Genomic DNA, 16553 nt, shown 5'->3' on the forward strand with positions numbered 1-16553 from the left:
ATGTCAGAATTTAGATTTATTGATCTATCCATTTAAGACACTGCTGGAATAGGTATACTTTCAAAGCAGTTTAAGTACCTCCTCTGATCTGGGGGGCATATCAGTCACATATCACATATCAGTGCTTCCTGTGCTGCAGCATCTGCAAAAAGACATAGATATATAGAGCCAATATCGCCAAGCTGAATTTGCATTTCCTCAAGTTTAATAGTAACCACTACACTAGACAGAAAGAAGAGAGCAGTGTATCACCCCAGGCTGAATAACGATGTCAAATGCCACTATGAACCCGAGGAGGCCTCACATTCTTTTAATGGATTTGTGGAATATTATGAAACATTAATCTATTTAGAGCACATCTAAAAGTGTTATAGGAATTCCTATCACAGTGCAACATCAGGTCAGCCTTTTTATGTGTACTCACAGTTCTTCAGCTGGTATTCAATAACTGCTTTCAGATTAAAAGCTTCGATCAAAGGGGTTTCATGTGGGACAAGGGTGTTTTCTACACTTCTTACATCAATGCCTTCTGTTGTCATGCCAATACTGAGTTCTATAGAAACAGGAATACGTTTTAAACATATCAAAAGCATTGGCACTATAAAGATGCCAATCATTTTGCATTTATATATTTACCGTGTAACACTGTCCACCATGCAAGCAACATCTAAAAGACTTTACGCTGCACATACTTGGATGCTCTCTGATTCCATGTTCAATGATTTCTGCAATATAATTGAGTGCTGAAATGTCCTGCTTTAAACTGTAGTAACAAAGTGCTATATTGTATGCCAGGTCTGTAAGAGAAAAAAAGAATACGCCACCCAGCTCAGCTACAGTTTTAGAAACATTCCACCATGTCAAAAAAAGATCTCCACACCACATCAATTTCCATAAAAATCAAAATGACTACCCTCAAGCAGTGTGGTCATGCAGTGTGGTCAGCCAGTCAATGTGATGTTTGTTACTATTGGCAAAATAATGTTTTTCTGTTTTGTCTATTAAGCTCAACCACAGCACACACATACACACAGTTATAGTTAATGTGAATCAGTGAAGCGCATGCCTCACCTGGCTGGTAGCCCAGTACATTCATAGAGGACATAAACTTTTTGCAAGCCTCTTCAAACTCTCCCTCCTTATAAAGCAAACACCCAAGGTCTACATCATAATCTGGATCATCCGGAGGCAACTGCTCAACCAGAGTCTGGAGACACAAAACCAAACATTCCATCAAAATAAATAGTCAATCCAGCTGCATTCTTTGGTCAGACGGTGATTCATTTTCCACATAAATATCTGAATATCTAAAAGTATACCCAAATCAGGGGCTTTCGGTTCATCAGTATTTTTTCATTCCTGTTGCAGCGTTCTGCAGTCTTCTTTCAAAATGGTTACCAGTTAGAACGATTAATAATATAAACAGTTAATAACATTATTTTTTAAATGACAGTACTCTGTGCTAAGGGTGGGTAATATACCAGTTGCATTGTTTCCAGATCTCACAAGAGAAAAAAGGCACATGTTTCGGAAAAACAAGCTCAAAATAAGGGACTTGCCTCACACAAAATAATTGAAAACAAGTGAATAATTTTGTTTCCATGTGGTGAATTTTCAGGATATAAATCATAACAAGCATAGTATACAGTAAAGTCTTTTAAATAATTGTGTTCTTAATATTACATTTATAACTCAAAATATTTTAAATATCTAAAATCAATTAATAAGTCTCTCTCTCCTGCATTCTTGCCAAACACACGTTTGGATTAAATTAAACGTCACCTTTTGCAGCTGAATGCTTTTTAATTGTTTAACATTTGTTTTTAAACTAGTGGATTTCTTCAGAATCAAAGCACATGCTTATGTTCTACAAAAAATTGACAGCCACTTCACGACAATACTTTTATCAAATTATTAAAATGGTCAAGGTTTTAGTGTTTTGTTACTGACTTTTAGAATCACAAACAATATTCCATACATTTAACTACAAATGACAATCCAGCACTGTATGAAGCTTAGATCGACAGCATTCATGTTTAGAAAATTATAGAAATTTTTCTACACCAAATTTGGTCTAGACACAAAAAGTAAATTTGGCAACAGAATGTCTAGGTTACGTATGTAACCTCCATTCCCCGATGGAGGGAACGAGACATTGTGTCAGAGAAGCGACACTAGGGGTCTCTCTTGAGCGCCGATATTCACCTCTGAACTATGAAAAAAGGCCAATGAGAGTTGGCACCCAGTATTTGCATGTCCCGCCCCCGGACATACGGGTATTTAAGCGGCGCAAATACGGGAGTTCATTCAGGATTTTTCTGAGGAGCCGGAAATGGTCCGGCCACAACAGTGGCTCGGCTCAGCAACGTGGCAGGGGAGACACAACGTCACGTTCCCTCCATCGGGGAACGGAGGTTACATACGTAACCTAGACGTTCCCCTTCTGTCGCTCTCTCCATGTTGTGTCAGAGAAGCGACACTAGGGGTCCACTTATAAAAGTGCCATGCACTGAGCCGTGTACATGAACTGCTGATACAGGAGCGAGCAGGTATTCTTACGTGCAGGACGACCAACTGTATCAGGCTGCACGTACCCTTCCCCAATGCCCCATTTAAGCCATCAGGATTCCTTATCGTTACCCTGGAGGGGGGAACAAGGTGCTGGCCACCAACCTGGGAACAGGCCAAGCCTGGCCGGGCCCTTACACGCATTGAGGGAAGGGGGTCTTAGCCCATTTCAGGGCGGAGAAGACCCTGCGGAGGCCACGCCTACCCGAGAGGGGAGGCAAGTTTAAGTGGCAAAACCATCAGAGGCCTGACTTAGGGCCTATGTGGAAAAGTTGGTGCTGTGGTGGATCCAGCCTCACAGAGGGGGGAACATACAGCACGGCAACCGAGGCAGCCGTGACTGCCTAAGGGAAACACGGGAGTCCGCTCGCCAGAGGGGACAGAACCGTGGTGTTACACACAGGGGGAGTCCGAAGGAGGCCTTACCTGTGGAGCACCTATACAGTACAGGGTAGCTTGCGGTACCCGCAGTGGCTTGGATCGGCGAGTTCCTCCACTGAACTGCGACCCACGAGGGCTAGGGAGGAATCAACCAGTGTCTCAAACCTGGGATCTCCTGGGAATGAAGGCGCACTGTTTCCCCTGGTTAGGGGGAAGGGCGCTAGGTGCAAGCGATTCACCCGGTCAGATCGTGGGCATGCTACCGAGTTCTATGGGCTCGGTACCTGAGAAAACACGGGACGATACTGACTCAACTCGGAGATTGTAGAATCTCGCAAAAGTGTTAGGTGTTGCCCAGCCCGCTGCTCTACAAATGTCTGCTAGGGCAGTGCCCCTAGCCAGTCCCCATGAGGACGCAACACTCCTGGTGGAGTGGGCTCGGACCCGCAAGGGGGGGGCACGGCCTGGGTGTGATAAGCCAGGGAAATGGTGTCGACAACCCAGTGGGCGAGTCTCTGCTTGGAGACAGCTGTCCCCCAAAGCAGACGAAGAGCTGCTCAGAGCGTCTGGTGCTCTGTGTGCGGTCCAGATAAATACACAAAGCGCGTGTACTGGACACAGCAGTGAAAGGGCTGGGTCTGCCTCCTCCCTGGGCAGCGCTTGCAGGTTCACCACCTGATCCCTGAAGGGTGTGGTAGGAACCTTGGGCACGTAGCCCGGTCGCGGTCTTAGGATCACGAAAGTGTCTGCCGGACCAAACTCCAGGCAAGCGTCGCTAACAGAGAACACATGCAGGTCCCCGACCCTCTTGATGGAAGCAAGCACGATCAGCAGGGAGGTCTTGAGAGAGAGGGCCCTGAGTCCAACTGAGTCAAGCGGCTCGAAGGGGGGTCTCTGGAGTCCCGTAAGGATGACCGAGAGATCGTAGGAGGGGAACAGGTTAGGCCGGGAGGGAGTTATCCTCCGGGCACCTTTTAGGAACCTGACGATTAAGTCGTGCTTACCAAGAGACTTGCCGTCTACCGTGTCGTGGTGGGCTGCGATAGCGGCGACATACACCTTGAGGGTGGAGGGGGACAGCCTCCTCTCCAGCTTCTCCTGAAGAAACACGAGCACTGACCTAACTGCGCACTTCTGCAGGTCTTCGGCTCGGGAAGAACACCAGTCCGCGAACAGACGCCACTTTAGAGCATAAAGATGCCTGGTAGAGGGGGCTCTGGCTTGATTGATTGTATCTATGATGGTCGATGGTAGGCCGGCTAGATCTTCCGCATCCCATCCAAGGGCCAGACGTGGAGGTTCCAGAGGTCTGGGTGCGGGTGCCAGAGCATGCCCCGTCCCTGAGAAAGAAGGTCCTTCCTCAGGGGAATTCGCCAGGGAGGGGCTGTCGTGAGAAGCGTGAGGTCCGAAAACCAAGTCTGGGTGGGCCAGTAAGGGGCTACCAGAATGACTTGCTCCTCGTCCTCCCTGACCTTGCATAGCACCTGTGCAAGAAGGCTCACTGGGGGAAATGCGTACTTGCGCAGCCCCGCAGGCCAGCTGTGTGCCAACGCGTCTGCCCCGAGGGGAGCTTCTGTCCAGGCATACCAGAGCGGGCAGTGGGAGGTTTCTTGGGAGACAAACAGGTCCCAAATCAGCTGGACCGACTGGGGGTGGAGCCTCCACTCTCCGCCAGGCAAGCCTTGTCTTGACAGCGCGTCCGCTATCACATTGAGGTTGCCGGGGATGTGAGTGGCGCGCAGTGACTTGAGTCGCTGCTGACTCCAAAGGAGGAGACGACGGGCGAGCTGTGACATGTGGAGGGAGCGTACTCCGCCTTGGCGGTTTATGTAGGCTACGACCGTGGTGCTGTCTGTCCTGACTAGGATGTGTTTGTTCCGAATTAATGGGAGAAACTTCTGCAGGGCCAGAAAAACAGCCAGCAGCTCTAGGCAGTTGATGTGCCAGCGCAGCGGGCCTCGGTTCCACCGGCCTGTTTGGAGGCGTCGGTTGTGACCAGAATGCGTCGGGACACCTGCTGCAAGGGTACTCCTGCCCTTAGAAAGCAGAGGTCTGTCCAGGGTTTGAAGGTTTGGCGGCAGGCAGAGGTAACTTTTACATTGTGCGTGCCGCGGCGCCATGCTCGTCTCGGGACTCGAGTCCGGAGCCAGTGCTGAAGTGGTCTCATATGCATCAACCCCAGCGGCGCGGCCGCCGCGGAGGATGCCATATGCCCCAGGAGCTGTTGGAAACGTTTTAGCGGGAACACGGTGCCTGGGTTGAAGGAGGCGAGGCATTTCAGCACTGACTGAGCACGCTCGTTGGAGAGACAACAAGGAAATAGCTCTATAGAGTGTAAAGTATTTAACAAAAAATTCTCCTCCCGGCCCTCCACCGGGGAACGGAGTGGTCTTACCAGCTCCAGAGCTAACGTCTCGGTCTCTGGGTCTGTCATCTCAGGAGCACCTGGGAGCCTTCTGGGTCCTCAAGGGGGTCCGTGAGATGATGGGCGTCCAACTTCTGCGGGGAGCTCAATGCTGGGGCTGAGAGCTGGGCCCACACACTTGTTAGTTGAGGCGGGGCACCACTTTCTTTCTTTCTTGACAGCCGCAGGAGGACGCCCTCGGCGAGCAGACAGGGCATGGCCCCTGGCGGCAGGTTTGCGGCTGGGCAGGATGCTTTTTTTTGCTTGAAAATAGCCTTCGTCTGTTTCTTCACCACTGAGGACTGCTGGGTGAAGTCGTCAAGTGGTGTCGCCGAATGGACGGAGCTGGGAGACGGGGGCGTTTGAGAAAGCGTGCTTTGTCTGCCTCCCGTACTACCTGTCCATCATTGCGTTTCTGGACCACGGAGTGGCCATCGCCTGTTTGAGTGCAGTTACTGCAGCACGTCATGAACAGGACCACCCAAGTGCAGATTTTGAAGTGCCCTGGCCCGGTGGACATGCAGGAGGGGGCCATGGCGTGCAGGGGGGAGCGGTCTGGGACCGTTCTACCACCGATGGTAGCGAGAGCGGAGGAGCGAGGAAGCTGGGCTTGCTCAGCTCGTCATGCACATCCGGGAAGGAATCTGGGGGGGGGGTGCGGCTGTGAGCGGCGCACATGATTGCGGAACTAATTAAGCCCGGGGAAGCATAGCGGACCTTCTTGCGTCAGGCTCATACTGGGTGGAGACCCGAAGGTGGCGGTCCAGGTGAGTTATCGGCATCTGACGCCGCTGTTACACTCTCCGATGCAGCTGTGATGTCATCATCCAATACCGGGGAGCTCGAGGGACCGGACGGTAGGCTGTTAAGCGGACTGCACTAATCCCGAGCTCGGGGGAAACAGGCAAGCGTGCCGGGGAGGCGGGAGGTTTTCGAGGGGATTTACCCGGCGAAAGCGTCCCATTATTCTCCCCAGATTGTTCTCCATCGCCCGTGGCGCCTGCCTCAATCCCGTAGGAAGGAGGCGAGGCGCGGGGGGGCGGCTGAAATGGCTCTCTCTCACTACAAGAGAAAGCAGAGATCGCAACGCTGCCGCGGTTATGTTCTCACACTGAAAACATAACCCATTGGAGAGAATGCTCATCCCGAGCGCGGACGGAAACAAGCAAGATGGCGGGGGGTTTTCGAGGGGATTTACCTGAAATGAAATGGCTTTTTCTCACTACAAGAAAAAGCCTATGACCGCAATGCTGTCATGGCTATGTTCTCGTACTGAAAACATAGACCATTCATAAAAACGCTGCCTGCGTGTGATCGCAACCCAGGAATGCAAGGCAGTTTTTATAGCCGTCAGAGGTGGGTAGAATCAACGCATCCAGAAACTACACAGAGGTGGAAAATCGGCTTTAAAAAGACGCATCCTGAGAAGGACGTTCAACGCCGCTGTGTTTTGCTCTTTTAGAGCAAAATTCACTCTTTTAGAATAACTCTTTCGAGTTGTCTGCGCTGTCGAAGCGCCCAGGGGCAAGAATGCACAGCCGTGCACGAATAAGAGATGTTAACTCAAATGTTTTATACAGTGGCCAGCAAAGCCCTGAGAAAAAGAAAAATGTTCAGAAGCAAACAAGAAATTGTTCAAGTCAGTTGGTTTGACAAAGACTGTCCAGATCTCTGAGCTGGAACTTTGTTAGTTTGCTCGATTTCCAGCTGATGGCCTGTTATGTCGAGCAAACTAGGGAAGAGCTCATCTAGGAATTTCACCATATCTCATCCTTCTTTGTCTCAGGAATTCCAACAATTCGGCCGTTGTTTCACTGGCTACGATTCTCTAAGTCCTCCATTTTTTCCCAAATGCGTTCCAAGTCTGTCTCGATCGCTAGCAGTTTAGCAGCTAATTCCCACTCTGATGACTCCAGATAATCTATCCATTTCTCGACGTCTGACACTCTTGTAACCAATTCAGATAATTTCATCTCCATGGCAGTGATCAATTGACGCATTACAGCAAGATCCTCAAAGTCAGCAACGACCTTCGCCAGCGTTGCCGACATGCTTGACAGTTGACACTGAATCTCTCCTGCCGCACCGTCCAAACTGAATCCCTATTAGGGGTATCAGCTTGAGCATGTAAGTGTCTTTTAATGTCTCCAGAGCACAAGGATTTTGAATTCTTTGACATTTTGTCTTCATAGAAATGTTATGGTACAGGGTGACCACCGAAAGATTCTATTTTTAAATTATTTAATCTCTTATTAAAGTACACTTTCCTGAGAATTGGAAGGAAAATCAAATTTTCAAAGAATGGGACAAGTACAACCCAAATAACTACAGGAGCATTACAGTAAGCAGCAACCTCGGGAAACTATTCTGTTGCTCTATAAATAACAGATTAGTGAATTTCATTCAAGAACATAAATAAATGTCAAATTGGATTCCCGCATAAATAGCGACCAACTAATCATATCTACACACGCCACTCACTTATACAGAAATACGTTCAACAAACAAAACAATGCAAAATATTTGGTTCCCCGTCTGTTGCTCACTTCGACGATGTATAGACTGAAACGACACTAGGGGACTTTCTTGAAGGCCTCGGTTACCGCTGAACTTGAGAAAAGGCCAATTAGAATTTGGCAGACATAATTTGCATGTCCTCCCTATAAAGAGATTGAATCATGCCTCTGTTCATTCAGATTTCTTCTTCGGAGCCGAGCGGTTGTGCGATCAGCGAGCTGAGATCACTTACTGTTCCACTCACCTCTGCAGAACTTATGCTGTTGGATCTACGGCGCATATCAGCGGCTTTCTCCTTCTCTGCTTTCTCCTTTTCTCCTTCTTCTACTTTATTAAAAGAGTTTATTTTCTCTAAAAGAGCAATACACAGCTGCCATTGAATACTTTATAAAGATGCCCTTCCGCCCTTGTGTAGTTCCAGTATGCGGTTGATTTCTCTCCGCTACTAATGGTCACAGACGTTGCCTCGTGTGTCTGGGCCGCGATCAAACTGAGGCGTCGTTTGTGGATGGTTTGTATTCTCACTGCGAGAGCCTAACCATGGAAACTTCTTAAAGAGGAACGCCACACCAGCCGCCCCCCCCCCTGCATCGCTCCTTCTTACCACAGCATTGAGGATGACCCGGCTGGCGATGGAGGCGATTTGGCAGCGGGCTCGTTTTTGCCGGGTAGAACCCCACAAACCACCTGTTCCCGGCACGCTCCTTGACTTTCGTCCGAGCTCGAGGTGAGAGTGGCTTCTGTCTGTTTACTCCCTCGAACCCCTGAGCTGGATGATGAGTTCACCACTGCATCGGAGAGCGTTCTGGCGTCTGATGTGGAAGACTCGACTGGGCTGCCACCTTCGGGTCGGCAAGACCAGTCTGAGGCTGATGCCCAGATGGTCGACATTTTTGCCCGGGCTGCCGCTCACAGCCACGCTGTTCCTATCTTCCCAGAGGTGCACGATGAGCTGACGAGGTCGTGGAGGACACCTTTCACTGACCGCAACTGACCTCCTTGCTCCTCCGCTCTCACTAATCTCGATGGCGGGGAAGCCCACGGGTACTCGGATGTCCCCCATGTGGACAGAGTGGTTGCGATCCACCTGTGCACCCCGAAAACGCCGCCACCTGGCAGGATCGCCCGGTGCTCCCCTCCAAGGCCTGTAGGATGACGTCGTCACTGACCACCAAAGCCAACAGCACCACTGGACAGGCCACCTTCGCCCTGCATGCCATGGCCCTCATGCAAGTTCACCAGGCCAAGGCACTCAAAGATCTGCACTTGGGTAGTCCTGAACCTGACGTGTTTCAGGATCTGCGCTCGGCAACCGACCTCGCCCTCCGGGCCACGAAGGTCACAGCATGGACACTTGGGCAGGTGATGACCACCCTCATGGTCCAGGAACGTCATCTATGGCTGAACCTGATCGAGATGCGGGAAGTAGACAAAGCTCGCTTTCTCAACGCCCCGTCTACCAGCTCAGTCAATTCAGCGACACCGTTGGCGACTTCGTCCAGCAGTTCTCTGCGGTGAAGAAACAGACAGAAGCCATTTCCCACATCATGCCCCTCCGCTGCTCCAGTGCAGGCCGTGCTCTGTCTGCTCGCCGAGGGCATCCTCCTGTGGCTTCCAAACATCAGGAAGCGCACGCCCCCATCTTAGAAACGCCCTTTCTACAGCTCTTCCTTCATAGTAGCCAAGAAAGGCAGAGGCTTAGGACCGATCTTGGACTTACAAGTTTTCAACCGGGCCTTGCACAACTCCCGTTTAAAATGCTCACGCAAAGACACTTATAACTTGCGTCCGGCATCAAGATTGGTTTGCATTGGTAGACCTGAAGGACGCGTACTTCCACGTCTCTATCTTACCTCGACACGACCCTTCCTACGGTTTGCGTTCGACGTCCAGGCGTATCAGTACAAGGTCCTCCCCTTCGGTATGTCCCTGCCCCTCGAGTCTTCACAAAGGTTGCAGAGGCAGCCCTCAGCCCTCAGCCGTCTAGGGCTTTAGGTCAACTGGGAAAAGAGCAAGCTCGCCCCGGTTCAGAGCATCTCTTTTCTCGGCATGGAGTTAGACTTAGTCTCAATGACAGTGCACCTCACCATCAAGCGCACGCAGTCGGTGCTGAAATGCCTCACCTTATTCAAGCCAGGCACAGCAGTTCCTCTAAAACAATTCCAGAGGCTCCTGGGGCATATTGCATCCTCCGCAGTAGTTGCACCACTGGGATTTATTCATATGAGACTGCTTCAGCTGTGCAGGTTTTGCGTGTCTATTTGGACTGCACCTTGAGCTTTAGATGTTCTGAGCAGCTCTGACTGCTTTGTTTGGAGACAGCGATCCCTTTTCACTGTCCACCAGAGGCTTTCCCACTGGGTTGTTGATGCTATCACACCCAGGCCGTGCCTGCCCCCTTGCAGGTTCGAGCACACTCGACGAGAAATGTGGTATCCTCGTGGGCACTGGCCAATGGCACCTCCAAAGTAGACATATGCAGAGCAGTGGGCTGGGCAACACCCAATACCTTTATGAGATTTTACAATCCCAGGGTTGAGTTGGTCTCGTCCTGTGTTCTCTCAGGTCCGAGCACGTAGAACTCGGGAATGCGGAACTTCTGACCAGGTGTTCTGCTTGCACATAGCATCCTTCCCCTCCACTGAGTTTATCATGTGCACTCTTTTCCCCCAGGAGAGGCCACTAGATTCGTGCTTCCTGGATGTTTTATCTCCCTAGCCCTCTGGTCCGCTAATTCAGCGGAGGAATTCCAAGACCAGACCCACTACGGGTACTAAAAAGGACAAGCTGCACTTCCTCACACACTGCAGTAAATATGAGACAAATTAGAAACACACACTTTACACAAATATCTCATAATCTACCTGAATTCAAGGACATAAGTAATTTAGACAACCTCTCGTCTTATGGGAGAGAAGTAGAGTGTGTTCAGCTGGCAGTGCATTATATGTCCTCCTGTCATCATACGAGGGAGAGAGACTGACCCCTCATGATATTACAGCTCTATTGAAACTGCTATTTTCATTTCCTTTTTTTTACTCCCTTTCTCATTGCTCTCTGTATTTTACTTTGTCATCTGTATTTTATTATCATTATTATTTATTTATTTTATATACATGTTTTTATGTTTGTGATATGTTTATTACTCAATGTGTTGGCAACATTGTACATCGGATAGTCATTCCAAAAAAGCCTGTAAACTATCCTTGATTAACGTTGTGGACCTCAGGGGAGATCTGAAATTCAAGTTAGTTGCTTGCTCGTACAAGCCAAGTGCTTGGAAAAGTTGTGTATGATAGTGAGGGAATGTTTTTTAAAAAGGAGGGAGTGTCCTTGGGACAGGCACCAAGGGTGGTGTAGCTCTGTTTGGTAGATACGAAGGTACATAACTCCAGAAGCACATTACAGAACCCACATTTTGCCAAACTTTCTGACAGGTATGTATGCAAGCATGGATATTTAGAGCTACAAACTTCTGTTTCATTCCAAAAGGGTAGATTGTTTTTTATTTTATTTTAATTGTGCCTTTTTACTCAGTGAAAATATTTAATATGGTCTTGCTTATGAAATATATAGAGTAGGGTTTTAAATATATTCATAGTTTTATTCCTATACAGTTACAATACATTAATTTCTTAATATTTCTAAATTATTTTATTGTATGTAATTATGAATTGTGTCCTGAAATTGCAAATATTGGTGTTTCTTCACTTTACACCAATATAATTTTTTTGGGATTATGATTAATAGTAAGTTTTGTAGCACAAGATTTGATTGAACTCTCAGTAAATATAGGCTACACATCATCTGCCTATGAATGCCTAAAAATCTGAAAGAGAATGTTTAAACATTTGTTCTGGGAGACAGTAGACTTTCAGAATATTTACAGTGCAGATTAACACAATCAGAATTTCTAGTTGTACTTGTGTTGGTGACAAAAGGAACGAGAATGAGTTTCAGGGATAGTCTGTTGCTCCTGACTGTGGCCGTGGTCTTAGTCTGTGGTCAGAGGAGACGCCCTGCAAAAGAAGAGTGGAACTACCGTGATGGGGGTGAGCTGATTTCTTTTTGCTTAACAAAAACAAGCTGGTTGACATTCAAATGATGTATGCCTTGATATTTTCTCACTTATATGTTTTATATATGGTTTTATATTGGCAGAGGCTACTTGCACCAAGTGCAAATAGCGACAAATGCTTTTTGCACTCCAGTGCAAATAGTGGCAGACACTATTACACTCCTATTTAATACTAACATACAGTGTGGGTCATCACTGCAGCATTTTTATTGTGTTTATTTGGAGTCCCCCACCCCTAACCCTACCTTACAAAAAAGAATGACGGTTTTACTACAGTAACCATAGGTTCACAATTGTATTTTTCTAGGAAAATCATAGTAACCACAACATTAAACATGGTTACTATATTATCAACAATCAGTTTATTAACACCATGATAAACTGCACCAATACTATAAAACACCCTGAGCCAGTACATTGGCACACGAGGGCACTGTTTGTCAGAAACTCCTTGGTTTCCACAAGACTATTGGAGCGAAAATAGTCACTTAATTCTCAGTTCTTAACTTCCCTTAACGTCTAACCTGTTAACATGTTCAACGTCTATGACCCAATTACAAAATGCCTGCCTTCATTTGACCTGCAGCTGACACCAAAGAAATGTGTTATGGCTGTCTTGAGTTTGGTCTCAGCAATGATGGGCTATGTGTGCTTAGTGTAAAATAGACACTCAAAGCTCAAAGCCCTCTCATATATATATGAACCTAAATAATAACTAGGCTATTTTGCTGTTATAGAGTGCAGTAAAATCAGAAAATTCAATTATATTGCTTTTTTTTTTGTTCTCAGCTGAGAAAGTAAACATGCGAGGAGTTGCAAACTTGACTCGGGTCCTGGATGATTGGAGGTTTGATATCCTGAGCCAAATAAAGGGACTTCTACGAAATGACCACCAGTCCTTGCTGCCAGACTACTCCAGGTAATATTATGAGGATTAATGTCCAGTTGACAAGACCATTATGAATTCCCATGCTGGTTATTTCTTGTTTGGTGTTAGTTAAGCTGATCAACCAGCATTGGCTTTCATTAAGCTGGTTGACCAAATAAATCTAGCTGGTTAATCTAGTTAAGGAACCTGGTGGGGACACCAACGCACCAGTATCTAAAACACAAAATGCTGGTCTTATCTGCAGGGGTGTTACATCAGATTTAAGATTAGGCCATTTTTACTTTCCACAAATATAAAACAGCAGGGAGGGGCAGATAGTTGTTATTATGGTTTCTGCAGCTACGTCAAAATCCCAAGCATGTGGACTGTTTTCTTTTCAGAGCTGAACATTTCATTAAGCTGGACAGCTGGAAACTTTGCAAAATTGTATGTGCTTAATGCTTGGCTCCAATTGGTTTGGAATCTAGACATTATCATATTCCACAGGGCGCTATGCCATCAGTAACATAATCGAAAGTGTCCATTAAAACTCTGTAGTGTTTTGGCATAAATTCATAGCTAGCAACCATAGGTAGAGGCCACATGGAATGGCTGTGTGACAAGCAAATATCCTCAAAGATCATGAACAAAACTACACAACTATGTTCACTTGCAATGATGATTAACATGGTTTGTGCTGACCACAATGTGTTTTGTACAGTGTTTTGCACATTTGCTTTTGGAATTGTGTTAGGTTGCCACTCAATGTCCAATGTAAAATTTTTGTCCTGAAGCAAAATCAGTTGGGAACTACCATGTACATCTCTCTAAAGCTCTTAATTTATTTCTCTCAATGATGGTTCTCAGGATCCAACCTCTCTCTGAGGCTTTGGATGACTTGTACAAAGAGTTCAATGCCCTGAAAGCACATCTTGGTGAGCTGACCGAAAAGTTTGTACCACTGGAGACCTTCATTGATGAACTAAAGACTGAGAGGGCCAATGCAAACGCATCAACTACCAGTCAAGTGCGCAGAAGGGTTATTAAGAAGAAGACTCTTGGCTCCTAAATGTCTTGAGCTTTGGAATGCAGCTGATACTCTCCTGAGCAAATGGCTATGATGTAGATTTGCTTAGATTCTATTTCCTTGAGCTTCTCAGCCTTTGGCCATTTGTTATTGCATGTTGCTGGAAACAGGTAATAAACAATATGCTGAACATGGTGAATGTCACCCTCTGCGGTTTGGGCTATATTTGAAAGTAGCAATTTAAAATGTAAGGGCCCCCACTCAAATCTAACTAGTCAAAAAATGGTAGACACAGCTGCAACAGGACTGACTTTATTTTTATTATACCTTGCATCACTCCTAAACTAAATGTATTATTCAACATAAGAGCATTGCATTTCACTAGCAATATTAATCCTGTACTCAGAATTATTCAGTTTGAGTAAATGTAAATATTCATGATTGTCAGTGTAGTTATATGGTATTTGCAGCACTCACAATGATCAGTGACTCATGCAGTTGTAAACTAATTATGTACAAGCTACGAACATTCCAAGCACACAATAAATTGTGTTTTTTCATTGTGTATTTATGCATATAATCTGATGAGCATGGTAATTAGAGGCTTAATTTCTCTTGCAGTCTCATGTAAGCTATAATAAATTCAGTCTGTTGTCTTCACTCCTAAGTTTCGGTGTGTTAGCTGACTTAAGACATAATTAGCTTTCAGCATAATAGTGTGATGTTTGTTTAGTTAACTGTGCATGCTTTCATCAATCCAAGTCCTTGTCTTTCTCAGCATCTCTCAACACATTATATGAGAAGTGCTTAAAAAATATTTTATTTTCACTTTCTGGTGGAAATAAAAAATATATATATAAATATTATTCACATATGGATCACCAAAAACATAATTTAGAATTATGTTAGAATAGCATCTTCTGAAATTACACAAATATGGACCAAAGGACCAAATTAGTCATGAATCCTGGGTTTAGGGGACACATTATAGTTAGACTCTAGAAAATGTGTTGATAGACACATTGTATATTTCATGTTATGTACTGTGCATTTTTCTGTTAATATGTGCTTAAAATATCTTTTATGATTCTTTACAGTTTACCTAAAGCTGCTTTTTTGTTTTGTTGCCATCTGTAAATTCAGCTAATATATATATATTTTTGGAAATACAAACTTATTAAAAATATTGCAAAAGATTTCCTGTGTTTGTCTTGTTTCATTAATCCATTCCAAATACAATTCACAAATATAATTTATTTATTTATTTGTAAGACCAGGCAGCTCTCAAAAAACACTATTTATATGTCACATATTCTATAAATATGACACATTACAGACAAATGTATTTAATTTAATTTAATTAATTTCATGATTGAGACTCACAGATGCCACAGTGTGCCCACATGTGGAGGAAATACTGTGTTGTGTCTCTTCTTGACCACATACTACAATGTGGTTAGGATGCTGTGGCCATTAAGTTATGAGCAGCTCAAATGTTTCAAGTAAATGTTGAGTTACCATACCAGATTTTATCTCTCATATCGTCCATGTCCCATAGGAACAGCATGTACAGATTGTTGCGACAGTGTCAGCAAAATATATAAAAATAAATGTGTTCACAACATACACCTATTGATAGCAACTAAGCATATATCTCAGCATGAAGTCTCTCAAATTCTTGAAAAATTATGAAGCATCAGACTCAAAGGAGAGCAGAAAAACACGTTACGTAGCCCTATATGGTATATCATCTTATACAAGTTTCTTGAGTTGTAAATATATCTTTTATGACTGTCATTTATCAGTGGTACAATTAACTTAAATATTTCATAAACATTTTTGACAATATCAAAGTATATTCCTTGGTTGCTCATCCACATCAAAATATTGTTTTATAATGTACCATCATACAGTATAATGCCTCTCTGCCTATATGGTTATTACAGCCCATGCTAATAATTACTTTTAACAGAGCTACTTCTCTTTTATTCTTATCTGAAGTACTAACTGAAACATTACTTTTTGTTTTCCTTACTTTATATTTGTTTTCTGAGTGTTAGACCTGCAATGTTTGCTTGAGAGAAAGGATACACAAAGTTTGATTTGATTTGAATGTATTATGTAAGACTTTCAATGCGTTAACAGATATAAATTGCAATTGCATTTGCAGATTGATAAAATTCACATACTGTATTTATTCAGCCTCGTGAAATACTAATATGTGATCACTTGTGATTTAATTAAGACAGGCTTAACAAGAACTTTCAAACCAGGGTCAGAGCAAGACATTTTAACAATGTCATAAATACTTTTATTACCTATATGTCTTGAACATTATGTATGGATTTAACCTTGAATCATGGAGGACTTATAGATCTGGGGAAATGTCTCTAAGGGGCATCTACTATATTGATTTCTTAGGCATTTACAGAGTGTAATCAAAAGCTCAATTGTAAAATGAGATGATGTTTTTAAAAGTTGGGAAGAACCGGATCACTGGAACATCAATAAAGTTCCACTTCTATTAGTTTCTGTTGAGCTGTTTGGTGTGATTCAAGGCCACTGCACAGTCAGAGGACAAAAAAGCACCTACTACTGCAAGCTATGTGAACTGCAATGTATTTGTTAAATGAATTATAACCCTAATTCCCTGAGAGGGAATGAAACGCTGCGTTATCACTATAGGGACATGTCCCGTGGGCTCAAATAA

This window comes from Xyrauchen texanus, chromosome 8 (assembly GCF_025860055.1).
Source record: "Xyrauchen texanus isolate HMW12.3.18 chromosome 8, RBS_HiC_50CHRs, whole genome shotgun sequence".
Taxonomy (NCBI): Eukaryota; Metazoa; Chordata; class Actinopteri; order Cypriniformes; family Catostomidae; genus Xyrauchen; species Xyrauchen texanus.